Below are 18,540 nucleotides of genomic sequence, written 5' to 3'. Positions count from 1 at the left end.
AACCAATAGTAACTTGGTTTCAGACAAACCACAAGTTTGGGATTGACATTTGACTATGGTAAGGACAAGGCTGCCCAGTAGGAAATAGTAGGGAAGTAGAATTTGATTAATCCATACGGTATGTTCTGTACTTTGTAAGGAAAGTGGAACAAATAATTTGGCCCAACTTCATTGAGAAAGTATTTCACTCAGGCTCCTGATCTCTATGACTGAACCATATGACTGATATGTTTTTCTCATAACTCTGTCCATCCATGTGTTATCCATTATGGATAAAGTTGGTTGCAAGTACCGCAAGTCAGTATAAATAAGCAAATCTCTGTAATATATGCAATTCTTAAGTTATTGTTCCATATTATTGCCCTCAGTCAACCACTGAGGGCATCCTGACCTTGTACCAATGTGTGTGTATGTATATGTATATATATGTATTTAAAATTAGTATTTGCATGGTTATTTGTATGTATATGATTGGATCTAGAGGTGTAACGATCTCCACTTCTTTGCAAGAGTGATAAAGCTACCATTTCGAATCATATATCTTGATTCCTGTTGTCTAGGGTCCTTTCTAGGAAATTAGAAACTTAATATAATAAACCTTTAAACTTAGTCTTTCAGAGAGATCCCTAAAGCTGTTTGGAGATAGTACCTTCCGTCTAAGGCAGCTAGGTAGTACAGTGGATAGAGGCCTGGAGTCAAGAAAACTTGAGTGCAAATCTGACCCCAGACTCCGGGCAAGCCCTTAACCCTATTTGCCTCAGTTTCCTCATATGTAAAATGAGCTGGAGAAGGAAATGGCAAATCACTCCAGTATCTTTGCCAAGCAAACTCCAAACGGGGTTATGAAGAGTCAGACATGACAATAACAACTTCCCTCTCGTTTGTATATATCCTCGATATACCTAGTTGTTTACATATTCTCCCTTATTACAGAATGCGAGCTCCTTGAGGGGAGAGGCTATTTTTTTTTCCTTTCTTTGTATTCCCACTACTTAGCACAGAGCCACACCCATAGTGAGTACCTAAAAGAATCCTTATTGACCAACTGACTGATTGATGATCATCATTAACCATCATAAAGGACAGAACTCAGTAAAACTCATGAAAGTTTGCTGCAGACAATGTACACACCCACTACCAACAGTAATATAATCACTGTTTAAAACTTCATGCACAGATCCTTTGCTAGACTATTATCTATACTCTCTGGTAAAGGGATTGGAGGTTAATTAACAATCCTTTCTTATAGTTCCCAGAATATTTTAGGAACTACTCAAGGGTGTATTATTATGTTATATTGGGTTGATAAAATCTCACTGAGAGAGAGAGAGAGAGACAGAGAGAGAGAGAGAGAGAGAGAGAGAGAGAGAGAGAGAGAGAGAGACAGAGACAAAGACAGAGAGACCTGATATACATATGAGTATATACATAATGAGTGTATATATTATTATTATGTATATGGGGAGAGAATAAGAGAAGTATTTGGTGATGAGTGGTGAGCACATGAACTTTCAGGTATATTTCTAGCTCGGTACTAACATATAAATCCACCAAAAATGACTTCTGCAAATTGAGGATAAATTTTTTAGCAATAACTCTAAAGACATAAACACAAAAGCATTCCTGTGAAAAAGGAAGGAATTTATTTACCTGTCTTGGTGCCAGGTTCTGTGCTGTTCACCAGGAAAGAAAGCCAGTGATCCCAAAGGAGAGATCTAATTTCCTTCAAAGCTCAGTTCAGACACTACCTACTATATAAATCCTTTCCTAATCCCTCAGCCAGTTCTGTTCCACAAAGAAGACACTCCATCTTTTGGCTCTGGGCATTTTCTGTCTGTTCCCCCTGCCAGGAATGTTCTCCCTCCTCATCAACACCTACTGGCTTCCTTTAAGTTCAAACTAAAATCCCATCTTTTACAGGAAGCTTGTCCCAATCCCTCTTAAAGTACCTTTTCTCTTTTAGTTATTTCTAATTTATCTCATATATAGCCTTTCTGTACATACGTGTTTGCTTTTTGTCTCCCTTATTAGATTGTGAACTTCTCAAGGGCAGGGACTGTCTTTTGCCTCCTTTGTATTTACAGTACCTGGCACATAGGAGGTGATTAACAAATGCTTATTGGCTGACTGATGAACAGACTAGTACTTCCCCTCAAAAACACTCTTGTTTTCATTTTATGTGTATTGGGGATGTATTTATTTATAGACTTACTGTCCTCTTTGATAGAATATGTGCTTCATGAGAGCAGAGACTGATAAATTTTAGTCTTCAAATTTCCAATGATGCCATGCCTGGTACATGGTAGAGGCTTACTAACTGTGTTAATTGATTGATTGGCACCTAGGTAGAGAGAAAGATCCTCTGCCTTTGGGAGAAAAGAGAGAAGACATAAAGAGAAGAAAGAAAAATCCCATGTGCATCTTCCCTCTTCCCTTTCCAGATCTATTCTATTCAAATTGTTCTTTTAAAGATTACTCTTCTTAGAATCTTTATAGTTGACTCATTATGAGGGTTGGAAGCATATTCTCACCTTCCTTATTCCAAGTCACATGAAAAGTTTGACAGTCCCTGGAGTCCTGGTCCCTTTACAGATTAGGTAAGATTTGAATCGAGGAGGTCCAAATGTAACAGTTGAAAGATGCCTTATCTTTCTAGTAACATCATCAGGCCCAGATTTAGTGGGGACTAAATTGTCTGTTAAATCAGGGAGTATCCAAAAAATTCAAGACAGGCTCATATAAAACACTACATAAAGAGGCAAGTAGGTGGTTCAGTGAATAAAGCATTAGTCCTGGAGTCAGGAGGACCTGGGTTCAAATCTGACCTCAGACACTTAGTAGCTCTGTGACCCTAGGCAAGTCACTTAACCCCAATTGCCTCAAAAAACCAAAGCAGAGTAATGTAAAGAATGCTTCCAAATCTTATAAAATGAAGACTTATTAGAGTCCCACATGAAGTAGGTATGGGAAAACTAAGCAACCAACAAAATGGGAAACTGAACCACAAAGAGTCACATAGGTAGTAAGTATCTGAGGTAAGACTCAAACCCAGGTCTTCCTCACTCAAAGTCCAGTCCTAAACACCGTACCATGCTGGATCTTTACTTTGCATCCGTTGGTACAAGTCTTTTCACAGTTCTCTATTCATCATATTTACCATTTCTTGTAGCATAGTGATATTCCATTTCATTTGCTTTGTTTAGCCCAGGAGTGGGGGACCTGTGGCCTTGAGGCCAACTGTGGCCCTCTAGGTCCTCAAGTGCAGCCCCTTGACTGAGTCTGAGTTTTACAGAACAAATCTTTTTATTAAAGGGATTTCTTCCGTGAAGTTTGGATTCACTCAAAGGACTGCACTTGAGGACCTAGAGGGCCACAGGTGGCCTTGAAGCCACAGGTTCCTCACCCCATGTTTAGTCATTCTCCAGTTGGTGGGCATCTACTTAGTTTCTAGTTCTTTGCTACCATAAAAACGCTGCTATAAATGTTTAGGCTTAAAAAGCTTTATTTTTTTCTTTTTGAAGGTTGGTTACTATTAATGATAATGCTGACTATCAACAGTGTTTATGATGATAGACTAGTAAAGATAGTATACAGATAGATTACATTAAGGGACACTGTATTCCATGAAAAGAGCATTGGACCAGTCAGAAGATCTGGGTTTGTAACATGACTAATATTTCTCCTACTTATTGCTAGCCTTATGACCCTGGGCAAGTATTAACTTCTCTGAACTCCAATTTCCTCTTCTAAAACATGGGAACAATAAAACTCCAGTTCCCTATCTAGAAGGGTTGCTCTGAGAATCAAATCCGAAAGCATATGCAAAATTACTTGAAAAGATAAATTATTACAGGGATAAATTTGAGCTATTCTTTATCGGTAAGTTAATTTTAATTATTTCAATTGATATTCTCTTATTTTAATGATTGCTTCTAAGTGAAAGTTTTATAGAACTAAGCTTGCTTTGCAAAAAAAAAAAAAAACAAACACCAAGCAAGTCTTATTCCAAGCAACACCTGGAGAAATTTGTTTGAAAATAATTCTTGCTTACATCATTCTGCTCTTTACCATTGCACAAGTATGGACAATAGTGTTTAGCAGAATGAGCACCAAATGGCTTTTCCACTAATTAACTGGGTAATTTTAGGCAAGTCATAGAAGCATAGAGTGTGAGTTCTTAGAAATGAGGAAACTGAGACCCAGAGAAGTGCAATCATTCAGCCAATAAAGGATTCATTAAACCCCTACTGTGTGCCAGGCACTGTGCTAAGTGCGTGGATACCAAGGAAAGCAAAAGATAGTCCCTGTTCCCAAGGAGTTTACAATCTAATGGAGGAGACAGCATGCAAATAATTTTGTATGAATGAGTTACATACAGGATGAATTGGAAATAATGAATCGAGAGAAGGCACTAGTACTAAGAGAGATCAAAAAAAGGCTTCTTATAGATGACAGGACTTTAATTTGGATTTGAAAGAAGCCAGGGAAGTCAGGAGGCAGAGATGAAGAAGGAGAGCAGTCCAGGCATGGGGGATAGCCATAGAAAATGCCTGGAGTCAGGAGAAGGAGGGTCTGATTTGAGGAGCAGCAAGGAGGCCAGTGTCACTGGATCATAGAGTGCATAGCGAGGTGGTGGTGGCGGTGGTAGAATAAGATATAAGAAGATTGAAAAAGTATGAGGGGAAAAGTTTTACAGGGTTCTGAATGCCAAAGAGAGGAACGTGTATTTGATTATGGAGGTGATAGGGAGCCACAGAAATTTATTGAATAAGGGGGTGACATGGTCAGATCTGTGCTTTAAGAAGGCTGAATAGAAGATGGACTGGATCGGGGAGAGACTTGGAGCAGAGAAATGATTTGTCCCAACTCATATTAGTGGTCAGCTGCTGAACCGGGACTGGAACCTAAGTCTTCTACCAAGTCACAGTGGATGTAGAGCTGTGAGCATCCTTAGGGATCAACTTTTTGCCAAGTTACCCAATTTGCCTAAGGTCATACTGGGGGAAGGATTGTTAGATCATGGATTCAGAGCTGGATGGAAACTTAGATGCCATTTGGTCCAACCCCTCCATCTTATAGATGGGAAAAGTTAAATAAACTGAAGTCACACAGGCAGTAAATGTCTGTGGCAGGATTTTGACTCAGCTCTTCCTATTTTCAAATTCAGTGACTGATTTTATCTGCCACCCCAATGGTGTCAAACTCAAATAGAATATTTTTATAGCTGCATATTGACTCAGAAAACCACAACTTAACATTATCTACATTGTATTGTATTAAATAAAATTGTTAAACATTTCCCAATCACATTGTCATCTGGTTCAGGCAGGAGCATCGAGTTTTGCTGGCCTTTTGTGGACTATAGGTCTTGAGTTTGACAACTCCTCACTACACTACAATGCCTTCTCAGAGCATGAGCTCCTCCAGAGCAGGGACTATCTTACTTTATTTTATTTGCATCCCTAGCACTTAGCATATAATAAGTGCTTAATAAATGCTTTTTTCACTCCTTCATTCATTCCTTCATAACTGATAGAGATTGGCAACTCATCTAGAACTTATAGTCTTAGAGGGCTTTATGGGACACTGAGAGGTTGTATGACTCACCGATCCAAAGTCATACAGCTAGTCTCTGAGGTGGGATTTGAACCCAGGTCTTCCTGACTCCAAGTCCAGCACCCTAAATCATGTAAAGTCAATATTGGGACCTAATTTGACAACTTCAAATCCTCTTTATGCATCAGTGTCTTCAACTTTCAAATAGGAATAAGAATACTATCTATTTTTTTCATAGTTGGAGTGAAAAGGATCTAATGGCGTAATGGGCATAAAAATGTTTTGGAAGTTTGAAAGCTCTATTCAGTTACAAGGTATTATCCTTGCAGTAGCTTAATCTTGGGCAATAACACGCCTAATATACAGCCATGGAAAGAAAACTGGACTTTTCTTTGGAGGGAATTAGCATAAATTGACTGTTGAATTTTGCAATTGCAGTGTGTCCAGGCAAAACTGTTTTTAATGAACCAGAATCTCTCTGCATGGAACTTGCTATATAAATATTCAATGGACCATAGATACTCTGAGAATAAATTATCCTCCTATGAATTCTGCCTGAACAAGGACTACAGATCCAGGATTAGTAATGCCAAGGTCACAGTATGGCTATTATTCAGTTAATTTGAAGTACCTCTGGAACAGCATTTAAATTGCAAAGATCATAGACTTTAGAGCAAGAAGCAAGTTTAGAGGTCATATAGTCCAGATGTCCTTAATCTTTTTGGGATCCTCTTGGGAGCCTGTCAAAGCCTATTTGACCCATTTTCAGAATGTTTTTAAATGCCTAAAATCTAATATATAGGATTGTGAAGGAAACTAATTATACTGAAATACAGTTATCAAAAATAACGACATAATTCATTAAGAAGAACAAACAGACCTGAATATCAAGGGAATCAGTGAAAAAAAGTGAAGTAAGGCAGCCTAGCAGCACCATATTTCATATATAATATTATTATGCAGTAATCATCAAAACATTCTAATATTGGCTAAAAAATAGTGGTGGATCAGTGCAATAGATTAGGCACATGATACATAATAACAAATGGCCCTAGAAATCTAGTGTTTGATAAATGCAAAGCTTTTGGAGTAGGATTCACCATTTGACAAAAATTGCTAGGGAAATTGGAAAGCAGTTTGGAAGATACTAGGCATAGATTGACATCTCACACTGTATACCAAGATAAGCTCAAAATGAGTACATGATTTAGACATAAAGGGTGACATCATAAGCATATTGATGTGGCAAGAAAAATTTTACCTTTCATATCTATGAATAAGGGAAGAGTTTATGACCAAACAAGAGATAGAAAATATCATGGGAAGTAATAATTTTGAGTACATGAAATTTAAAAGGTTTTGTACAAACAAAACCAATGCAACCAAGATTTGAAGGAAAGCAGGAAACGGGTTTTTTTTACAGCAAGTTTCTATGATAAGAGCCTAATTTCTCAAATATATAGAAAACTGAATCAAATTTATAAAAATAAGAGCCATTCTCCAATTGATAAATGCTCAAATGATGTGAACAGGCATTTTTCAAAAGAAGTAAAAGCTATTTATAGTCATATAAATTGCTTTAAATCACTATTGATTAGAGAAATGCAAATTAAAACAAACCTGAGATATCACCTCATGCCTACCAGATTGGCTAACATGACAGAAAAAGAAAAATGACAAATGCTGGAAGAGATGTGGAAATAGAGACATTAATGCACTATTGATGGAATTGTGAACTGGTCCAACCATTCTGGAGAACAAACTAGAAATTATGCCAAAAGGGCTATAAAGCTATGCATACCCTTTGGTCCAGCAATACCACTTCTAGGTTTATATCCCAAAGGAATAAAAAAGAAAAAGGACCTATAGTACAAAAATATTTATAGCAGCTCTTCTGTGGTGGCAAAGCATTGGAAATTGAGGGGATGCCCAGCAACTGAGGAATGACTGAACAAGTTGTAGTATATGATTATGATGGAATACTGTTATCCTATAAGAAATAAGGAGAAGAAATGCTTTCAGAAAAACCTGAGAAGACATATATGAATTGATGCAAAGTAAGATGAACAGAACCAGGAGAATATTATATACAGTGACAGCAATATTATAATGATGATCAACTGTGAAAGACAGTTTGTCTGATCAACACAATGATCCAAGAAAATTACGAAGGACTCATGACAAAAAATGGTATATCTCCACAGAGAAAACTGATGAACTCTGAGTGCAAATTGAAGTACATTTTTTTGTTTTATTTTTATCGATTTTTTTGTAACGTGGCTAATATGGAAATATATTTCACATGATTTCACACATATAATTAATATCATATTGCTTGATTTCTCGATGGGTAGAGAAGGGGCTGCAGGGAAAGAATTTGGAATTCTAGTCTTTTTAAACAAATGTTAAAAAAATTTTAAAAAGAATATATGCTTAATTAAACATTGCTAACAGATAAAAGTAATTATCTATATCTGTTTTAAAATTCATGGACCCCAGGTTAGACCTTTGATCTAGTCCAACTTCTTCATTATATCACTGACAAAATGGAAGCCCAGAAAGATAAACTAATTTGTCAGAAGTCCATAGAACTGCTTGGTAGCTTAGCTGAGACTTGAACCCAAATCCCTTTGCTACTACTCCATTAGTCTTGCTTCTATATTTATATATACTCTCTCAGTTCCACCAAATTATTCCACAGGTGTTATCCCTATCTTCTTTTGCATTTTTTTGTTATGTTGATTCATGGGTTTCATCATATTAGTTTGACTACCAGGTTACTCTTTTAATGAAGATCATTCCTGTCCTGCCATCTGAAATGCTCTCAAGCTGTCCATTTGTCTTAATGCTCATCTTTATCCCTTCTGGTGAAGACTTTGTATTGCTGGTTTCATTCCTGACAAAGGAAAAAGGGAAGAAAAGATCTGTCTTGTTTTGTTTTGCTGTTGAAATACCCTGAAGGTCCATGCTGGCTAAGAAGGTCCATTCCACACCTTCTGTACTGGCTAATGGTTCCTTCAGTTATTGAAAAATTGAAAGGAAATAATGACCTTTAGGTAAGTTGTTTATTTTATGACTTTAAATATGACTTCTCCATCCTTTCAGCATCATCTCAAAGATGGCTATTCTCTTAAATGGTTTCCAAAGCGCCTGCATCACCAATGTTTAAATGGATTTTTAACTTGGGTTCCATAAACTTTTTTGAAAAAGAATTTTTTTAAAGAACTGTATTTCAATATAATTAGCTTCCTTTGTAAACTTCCTTTGTAAACAAGGGTCACATAGTAAATGCCTGAGACAGGATTCAAACTTGGGTCTTTATTTTATACATTTAAAAATGTTATCCTGAGAATGAGTACTTAGCCTTCATCAGACTGCCAAAGAATTCCATGAAACAAACAAGTACCCCATGGGTTAGAAAGAATTCTGGCAACAGTTTGTTGAGACTACAAGAGAGATCTCCTGAAAAGATAGAGAAACTTTGTATAATGAAGAACAGAAAAGCCTGACTCTAATATATAGGGTAGGGTAGCTAAGTGGCGCCATGGTGGATAGAGTGTTGGGCTTAGAGTCAGGGAGACTCATCTTCCTGAGTTCAAATCTGGCCTCAAGAGCTTACTAGCTATTTGACCCTGAGCAAGTCACTTAACCCTGTTTGCCTCAGTTTCTTCACCTGTGAAATAAGCTGGAGAAGAAAATGGCAAACTATTCCAATATCTCTCCTGAGAAAACCCAAGTAGGATCACAGAGTTGGACATGACTGAACAACAATGAAGTAAAGTGTATAGGAAATTATAGGTTCTTTGCGAAGAGTAAGTAGGCTTGCAGAGAACTGATCTGAGGGCCTTGGTCCTACTCACATACCTAAATATGAGAGGAAGTGCAGTGTATTCAAAATTCAACCAGTAGATCTGGAATTGGGAAGTGGGGGGGGATTTGAGTAGCAAGACATGTTTGAAATGAAAGTGATGCAAAAACACAAACTATCCATATCTGTATTTGTCTGTCTGTCTCTGACTATATCTCTCTGCCTCTGTCTCTGTCTTTCTCTCTGTCTGTCTCTGTCTCTCTCACCTATGGTTCAGAAAGAGAGAAGGAAAGGGACTTTAAAAAATCTTTGTATCTATATGTAGTGCTTTGTGCATTTAATGTTTGTGGAATTGAATTATAGTGATTGAATTCTCATTGCTATTAATACCAGTAAACCAAACCATTTAAAATGAAACAGAGAGGTCTGCATGTGTTTTATCCTTCCAGCTCCTGTCTTTGTCCACCATAGTCTTTTTGCAGTACATCACCAATGCCTGGCATGTCAGTGACTCTTAGACAGCCCAGCTGTCATCAATGTCCCACTCTGGTTTGGAGAACTGGCTAAGGTAGTGTGAGAATTTTGAAGGAGGAGGTGTCAGCTTAATAGCAGGTGGATTTCAAAAACATATCATAATATCCCTGTCTTCTGGACTGGTTGGGAAATGCCACCAGCTAACAGACCAGCCTGGCACACAGGAGCAAGGAATTAAGTTGTTTTCTTCACACCAACACTCCTACCCCACCAGGAATCTGAAAGGTAAGATTCCCAACAGGCAGGCTCTTTGAATAGGAAGCAGCTAGACCTTAATCGGTGTATAAACATGACATATGCTTAGGTCTTCTTGACTCCAAGTCCAATAACAATAACATGTTAACATAGCATATTTTTATGAAAAGTGACTATTTTCCAAAACAAAATTTAATGAGAAGAGTATTGTTGTTTTATGTCTTTTTGAAAATCTCTTTAAAGTCTGACATGGTAGAAGGTACTGGATTGTCATATCTGCTTCTGCTTTCAATTTGTTGCAATATGTTGTTTTGGTTAAGATATAAGAAAAATCTGGCCTCACATGGATAGTCTCATTGGGAAAGGGAGCAGTATTTTAATAGACAACTAATATCCTAGTATTATTATGAAAATAATTTTGACCTCAAATAATCTTGGAAGGATTTTGAGGACCACTAGGAGTTCAGGGACCATACTTTGAGAACCAATATCCCAAACTATTCTACCTTTTAGTTTATTATAATAATTGTTAGCAAACCATTTTGAAGAGAATGGATAAGCACAGTGGTTGGGCAATTATTTGTTGGTAAATTAGATTATAGTTTTCGATCAATGATTCAATCAAATAAGTATTTATTAAGCATTGCTTTGTGTCAGGTGCTACATTAGGCAATGGGGATAAAAAAAGAATGAAGATAAAAAAAACAACAACCAAATAGTTCTTGTCCTCAAGGAGCTTACCTTTCACCATGATGGTCATCTTCAAGTATTTAAAAGGCTATCATATAGAGTCTTATCCTACTAGACTTGTTCTACTAGGCCCCAGTGGGCAGAATCAGGAACAATGAGTAGAAGTTGAAAAGATTCAAATTTAAATTTAATGTCAGGGGGACAAAACGTCTTCTTTATAATTAGAGCTGTCCAGACGTAAAATGGACTAAGGACTAATTTGAGAGATGATGGGAGCATGATTTCCTCCTCTTTTGAAATATTCAAGCAGAGGTTGTGTGATTACTTATAGAATTTGTTATAGTGGAGATTCCTTTTATATATAGATGGAAGTAGATGGCTGCCAAGGTCCCTTCTAATTCCCAAATTCTGTGACTTGGGGATAGGATCAAATAGAAATAGAAGTGTGGGACAGCTAGGTGACACAGTGAGTAGAGCACCGGCCCTGGAGTCAGGAGGACCTGAGTTCAAATCTAGCCTCAGACACTTGACACACTTACTAGCTGTGTGACCCTGGGCAAGTCACTTAACCCCAGTTGCCCTGCCCTCCCCCCTCCAAAAAAAATAAAACAAAAGAAATAGAAGTGTACATAAAGCATATATAAACAAATGCAAGGTAATTTTTGAGGAATACCCTGCAGAAACCTTATTATTTTATAAAGCTGTCACCACCATCATCATCATCATCTTCATCATCGCTAGCATTTATATAATGATTTGAGGTTTGTAAAGTGTTATCCAAATAATATCTATTTTATTCTCATAACATTGGAGGTTGGAGCTATTATTATCCTTCTATATACCCTATACTCTATACATATCCTTCTATAATTCCTATATTCTATATATCCTTCTATAAATCCTCCTATGTCATAACTCTATAAAGCAGTCTATTCACTACTATTACTACTACTACCAACCACTATTACTACTATACTCCTTCTCCTCCTCCTGTTCCCACCATTAATACTACTTAGCATTAATGTAGTGCTTCAAGTTTTGCGAAGTGCCATACATATAATATCTCATTTTATTATTTTAACAATCCCAATTTTACAGATGAGGAAACTAACTCAGGAAGAGACTGACTTTCTCAGACTCACTTTTATGATTTACTATTTTTTTCTTTTTTAATTAATGAATTATTATTTTTGTTTTAAAACTTTATTATTTATTTTCAGTGTTGTTTTCTCTTTAAATTTTGAATTCCAAATTCTCTCTCTCCTTCTCATTCCTCTACTACCCACTGTGAAGGCAAGCAAAAATGATATCAATGATACATGTGAAATCATGCAAAATGTATTTCCATAATGGTCATATTAAAAAAAAGCAAAAAAAAATGAAAGTGGGAAAATTGTACTTTGACTTGCACTCAGAGTTCATCATTTCTCTCTCTGAAGATAGATAGCATTTTTTCATCATGAGTCATTTGGAGTTGTCTTGAATCATTGTATTGATCAGAGTAGACAAGTGTTTCACAGTTGATCATCAATACAACATTCTTGTTGCTGTGTACAGTGATCTCTTGGTTCTTCTTACTTCACTTTAATATTGGTCTTGCCATGTATTTTTTTCTGAACCCTGCCCCACGTTGTCATTTCTTATATATAGCACAATAGTACTCCATCATAATCATAGGCCCCAACTTTTCATCCATTCCTCAATTCATGAACCTCCTCTCAATTGTCAATTCCTTGCCACCACCGCTAAAAGAGCTGAGTATCTATCTATCTATCTATCTATCTATCTATCTATCTATATTTGTTCTTATAAGTCCTTTTCCTTTTCTTTTAATTTCTTTGGGGATATTGCAATGGTATTGTTGGGTCAAAGGATTTGTACACTTTTATAATTTGTGGGTCAGGGGGTAGAGGATAATTCCAAATTGTTCTCCAGAATGGTTAGACCAGTTCGTGACTCTATCAACAATGCATTAGTCTCCCTGTTTTTCTTCATCCCTCTCAACATTTGTCATTTCTGTTATGTGTGAGATGAAACCTCAGAGTTGTTTTAATTTACATTTCTCTAATCAATAATGATTTAGAACATTTTTATGACTATAGATAGCTTTGATTTCTTTTTCTGAAAGCTATCTGTTTATATCCTATAAGCATTTATCAATTGGGGAATGGCTCTTTTTTTTATAAATATGATTCAGTTCCCTATGTATTTGAGAATGGCCTTTATTGGAGAAACTTGCTGTAAAAAATTTTGATGTTATATCATCATCTATGGTACCTTTTAGTAGAACGTAGTTACCCAGTTTATTTCTTTTGATAGATCTAGTTTTGCTTTTACTTAGTCTGAAATTATGATTGCTACCCCTGCCTTTTTAACTTTAGCTGAAACATAAGAGATTTCGCTCCAGCCCTTTATTTTAACTCTGTGTCTTGCTGTTTCAATTATGATTCTTGTAAACAATATATTATTGGATTCTGATTTCTAATCCATTCTGCTATCTGCTTCCATTTTATGGGTGAGCTCATCCCATTCACATTCAGTTGTGATTACTAATGTTTATTTCCCTCTATCCTATTTTTTCTGTTTATTCTTCTCTCTTTCTTTTTATTTTTTCCCTCCTAAAAATGTTTTGTTTCTAACCACTGCCTCTCTTAATCTGCTCTCCTTTTTATCATCCTCCTCATCTCTTCTCCCCATTCTCGTATTTCCTTATTGGGTAAGATAGATTTTTATACCCAGTTGAATGTACATGTATATTCTTCCCTTTTTGAACTGATTCTTCTATTTTTTCATTCTTAACCTCTTAAGTAAATGAAGCTAGATTTGAACTCAAGTATTCTTGAATCTAGGCCCAGTACTCTATCCACTATGCTCTATTTCCTGTAGAAGCCCTTTTCTGCCTCATTGAAAAGGGTGTAGAACTTCACCTGATGGCAGTGACTAGGTGAAAGCAAACCACACAATCCATGCAGGATCCTTTGAGGAAAAATTCATAGGATTATAGTTTTAAAGCTGGAATGAACCCTAGAGACCATTAAGTCCACCCCTTCATTTACAGTTGACAAAATTGAGACATAGAGGGTTGTGACTCATCCAGGGATATACAGGAATATTTGAGGTGGTGTTTGAACTCAAGTCTTTCTGGTTTCAAATCTAGCAGGCTAGCCATTACACCAAGAAGGTGATGTTTAATAATGTACAAGCAGCCTTAGCACTTAAAGAAAGATTGGCCACCCTCCATGACTCAGCTCATGCTTCTGAAACTGTATTCCAAGGGTATCATTCAGAGATCATTTGTGCCCTCCATTTCCAACTCTAATTATGGCTCATGTGCTACAGAAGGAGAAACCTCTGCTGAGATAAGGAGCTGCCCCATTCTGACAAATTCATTAGGGTTCCTTATCTCTCTGCTTAAGCCTTACTCTGGTAACATAGCAGATGCCAAGATTGCCTCCTGTTTTCTGGTTGATGTGGTCAATCTTCCCCATGCCTGGGAAAAGGTGTATTTCATGTTGGGAGCTGCCTGGAACAGAAGTGGATATGATGTTATGATAATACTGAGAATTACAATAAATACAGTAGTTTCAAAAAAAGAGAAAGAAACATTGATCAAATGCTTGGAATGCTGGGTGTGAAACCACATTGTTCCCCACAAAGTTCAAATACTTTGAGAGGTTCCCATTCTAGAAGGAAACAGACACGGTCTTATAGACCAATAGTTAGAATGTTAAAATTATGGGACATGGACTTTGCTTATCGTATTTCACTTTTAAGTTACCTTAAATAAATCCTTTCAAGCAGGTAACTCTCCTTGGAACAGGCTGAAGGAGAGAAATTCCAGAGTCTCTCTAGGAAGACCTAGTGAGCTCAGGGTTCAACAAATTTGCTTTGGCACCATGGTCCAGTCCTATAGTTTAGGAGATGTTTTTTTAAGAGAAAAAAAAAACAAGAAAAGGGGGTGTGGGAGAGATTACATTTGTTGCCAGAGGAAAGTAATTGCCAGCTTTAGCTAGAGACTCAAATAAAGGCCACCAAAAGCCTCAGCGAAAGTGACTAAAATGTCTGTATCTTTGACCCAGAGATCTCAGTGTTAAGCATGCACCTTAAGGAGGTCAAAGACAGAAAGAAATGTTTATGTACACCAAAATATTTATAGCCCACAGAAACACTTTTTTGTAGCAGAAAGGAAATAGAAATAAAGCAGATGCTTATAGATTGGGGAATAAACAAGCTGGAGTATTTGAATGTAACAGAATATTCTTGTGTAATGCAAAATGATCCAGATGAAAAGTAGGGAGACATGGGAAGACATATGAACTGATGCAAAGCAAAATATTAAGTGCCTACTGTATGTTTGGTGCTTTGCTTTCCAATAGAAATAAAGGAAAAAAATGCAATAGTTGCTGTCATCAGGGAACTTACCTTCAATTGGGGGAAAGAGCATGTACAGAGAGCAACATAAATGAAGTGGGTGCATAGTAAGTGCTTGATAAATGTATATTTAGTGATTATTGACTATACTACATGGATAAAAGGAAACTTGGGGCTGGCATATTATCAGTGAAAATAGTCATGACTCAAAGACTTGTTTATCTAGCCAATAGGCTCCTGGAAATCCGGGTCAATGTTAGTATTCCCCCCCCCCAAAATTCTCCTTGTGCCTCATCTTCCTCCTCCAATTTTATCTTTTATTTTCTTTGTATGTGTTTTGAAGGTAGGTGCAAGGGGTAGAATGCTAGGCCCGGGGTCCGGAAGAGCAGAGTTGGGAAAGCCACTTATTTCTGCCTCAGTTTATTTTGACTCCAAATCCACCTCTCTTTTCACTCTTTCATATGTCTCCCTTAGTTGCTTTTAAATTGTTTTGAACTTGCTAACTATCAATATGTATGAAGATTTCCTTACAGAAACAATAACAGAAAAGAAGATTGCATATGGCACCATGAATCTCTGTTACGGATAGCTTGTTTTTCTAAAAGTTTTTAAAAGTGCATATTAAATTTAATTCACTAGTTTCCACATGATTGTGCTTATCTTTGTGTCCTCTGAATTGTTCTCTTCCAAGCATTATTTTTAATGTCTCAGTGTCACTCTTTTGTTTTTTTTTTTGTATCATTGATATTCCCCACCCCACACAGGCCTTCTCATAACTTCTCCTCCTCCTCCCCAAAAGAATAAAACTTCTCTTTTGTAACAATAAGCATAGTTGAGCAAAATAAATCCACACAGTGTCTATGTCTGAAAATTTATGTACCTATGGCCCACTACCTCTCTGCAAGTGGTGGGAAGCATGATTGCATCATCAGTCTTCTGGAGTTATGGGTAGTCATTGCATTCATTGGCATTCTTAAGTCTTTCACAACTGTTTTCCTCTTGTAGCCACTGTATAAATTGTTCTCCTGGTTCTACTCACTTCACTCTCATTAGTTCTTACAAGTCATTCCAGGTTTCTATTTTTCTATCCCTTTCATCTCATTTCTCATAGTGCCATAATATTCCATTATATTCATATGTCCTAATGTGTCTATTCTCCAACTGATGGACAGTCACTGTATTCCTGTTTCTTTGCTACAATAGTGTGCCCCCAAAGGGTTGTTTCCCCAACTCCCATGATTACTGTCATGCTAGAGACCCAGAGACTGGCTGAATATATTCTACCCTTAAGATTCTAGGGTAAATTTGTGTTTTTGTTTTTGTGAGGCAATAAGGGCTAAGTGACTCGCCCAGGGTCACACAGATAGAAAATGTCAAGTGTCTGAAGCCAGATTTGAACTTTGGTCCTCCTGATTCCAGGGCCAGTGTTCTATCCATTGGGCCATCTAGCTGCCCCTTGTAGGGTAAATTTGAGTACTATCACTCATGAGCCCCCACCAGTGTGCTCCCCATTGATTATCTATTGGATATCAATTAGCCAGCCTTGTTGTTGTTGTTTCTCCTTCATTCTCAAAGAGGACCAATGACATCAGGAAAGTGAACTCTTTGTTTGCAACTGAATTCAATTTAAGAAAGGCAGGGCTGAGTCAGCCTTAATTAATTAGCTTTTAGAAATGAGTCCTTATCAATGTATAATAGTAAGAAAAATTGGGTAATGATAATACCTAGCATTTTTATAGTTCTTTAAGGTTTGTGAAGTGCTTTACAAGGGTTATCACATATATTCACCACAACAACCCTATGAGTCAGATGCTGTAATTATCCCTGTTTTGCAGATGAGAAAACTGAGGCAAGCAGAGGGTAAGCCCAGACTCACAAAGCCAATAAGTATATGAGGCTGGATTTGAATTCAAGGCTTCCTGACTCCAGGTCCTGCACTCCATCCACTGAGCTATTTAGTTAGTTCAAAACATACCTCCCTATCCTCCTCCCCCAAAGTCTCAGACTAATTCTCCCACAAGTAGGTACACAGAGAGCACATGGAGCAAAGGAGCACCTCACAAGTTCTGGTTGGATAAAAGTCCTTTTTTCCCATCTTAGATTCCTCCTTGAGGTATATATTACTCTTTATTAGGTTCTGAGTATCCTGAATCTTTCATTATCTTCACCCCAAAGAAATCATACTCCTTGAAGCTACCTTTGCTCAGTGAGACTAGTTTGTCCTCTCTCAACATCTAGCTAGATTTTTTATTACTAATTCGGTCTCCCCAGTGATATTATCATTGACAGTGCATGATATTCTCTCTGTTCCTCTCTACTCCCTTCCCTTAACCCTTGCTATAGTCTCAAGGTAGTTGCTGAAATACTCTTTCCTGCAAGGTCCAGAAGTGGGACTAATTCTTTCAACTAATCCTCTAATATTTTCCTCATTTGATTATGTTCAATGGGTCAAGTCATTTAATCCCTTTTAAACTGATGGAGTAGGTTGGCCAAATCTAGTTTTATGTCTGTTATTGGTTGATTGGTTCAATAGAGGTGTACAGGACTTGTTTAGACTTATTTTTACCCTTTTGATTGACTGATTAACTGATTCTGTAACAATCAGAGAGGCATTCTCACCTGATAAAGGTATCAAGTCATGGAGCATCTTGTTAGTTATATTAATTGGGGTTGGACTAGGGGACACCCCTCTTACACAATGACAGCAAAAACAACAAAATTCTGTTTTGAATATTTGTGTATATATGAGTCCTTCCCCTCTCTTTGAATTATTTCATGCTGCTTCCCTTAACAGAGTATCTGAGAAGTCTTGGTTTCTTCCCAAGGCTCTTTAAAGCCACATTGGTGGGGAAGACTGTTTTTGTTTTTGTTGTCATTTTTGTTACTTAGCATTAGAGTTGGCCTTTGAACCCAGGCTTGGTAGGGCTCCAAGTTCTGCTCTCCATCCAATGCTCCATAGGAGCCAGTAAGGTCTAGTGGATAAAAGTGTAAACATTGAGTCAGGATCATAGAATCTTAGGGTAGGAGCTGGAAGAGCCCTTGTAGATCATTTATAGTCTAGCTCCTCCCTCATTTTAGAGTTGAGAAAACTGAAACCCGGAAGGTTATGACTTACCCAGGTTCACAGATTTGAATCCAGGTCCCCTGACATCAAATCTAGCCCTCTTCCTGCTATACCATACTGTAGGTTCAAATCCTGGCTCATACACTTACAGCCTCAGTTTCCTCCTCTCTAAAATGCAGGAAAGAGTAACCATCATATTTATCTCACAGGGTTCTTGTGAGGATCATATGAGGTAAAATGTATAAAATGATTTATAAGCTTTATAGTACCACATAAAGATCATTATTATTATAAAATTATGTAAGATTTTATTATAAAATAA

The sequence above is a fragment of the Trichosurus vulpecula genome, chromosome 8 (genome assembly GCF_011100635.1).
Source record: "Trichosurus vulpecula isolate mTriVul1 chromosome 8, mTriVul1.pri, whole genome shotgun sequence".
Taxonomy (NCBI): Eukaryota; Metazoa; Chordata; class Mammalia; order Diprotodontia; family Phalangeridae; genus Trichosurus; species Trichosurus vulpecula.
This window is presented reverse-complemented; position numbering follows the sequence as displayed.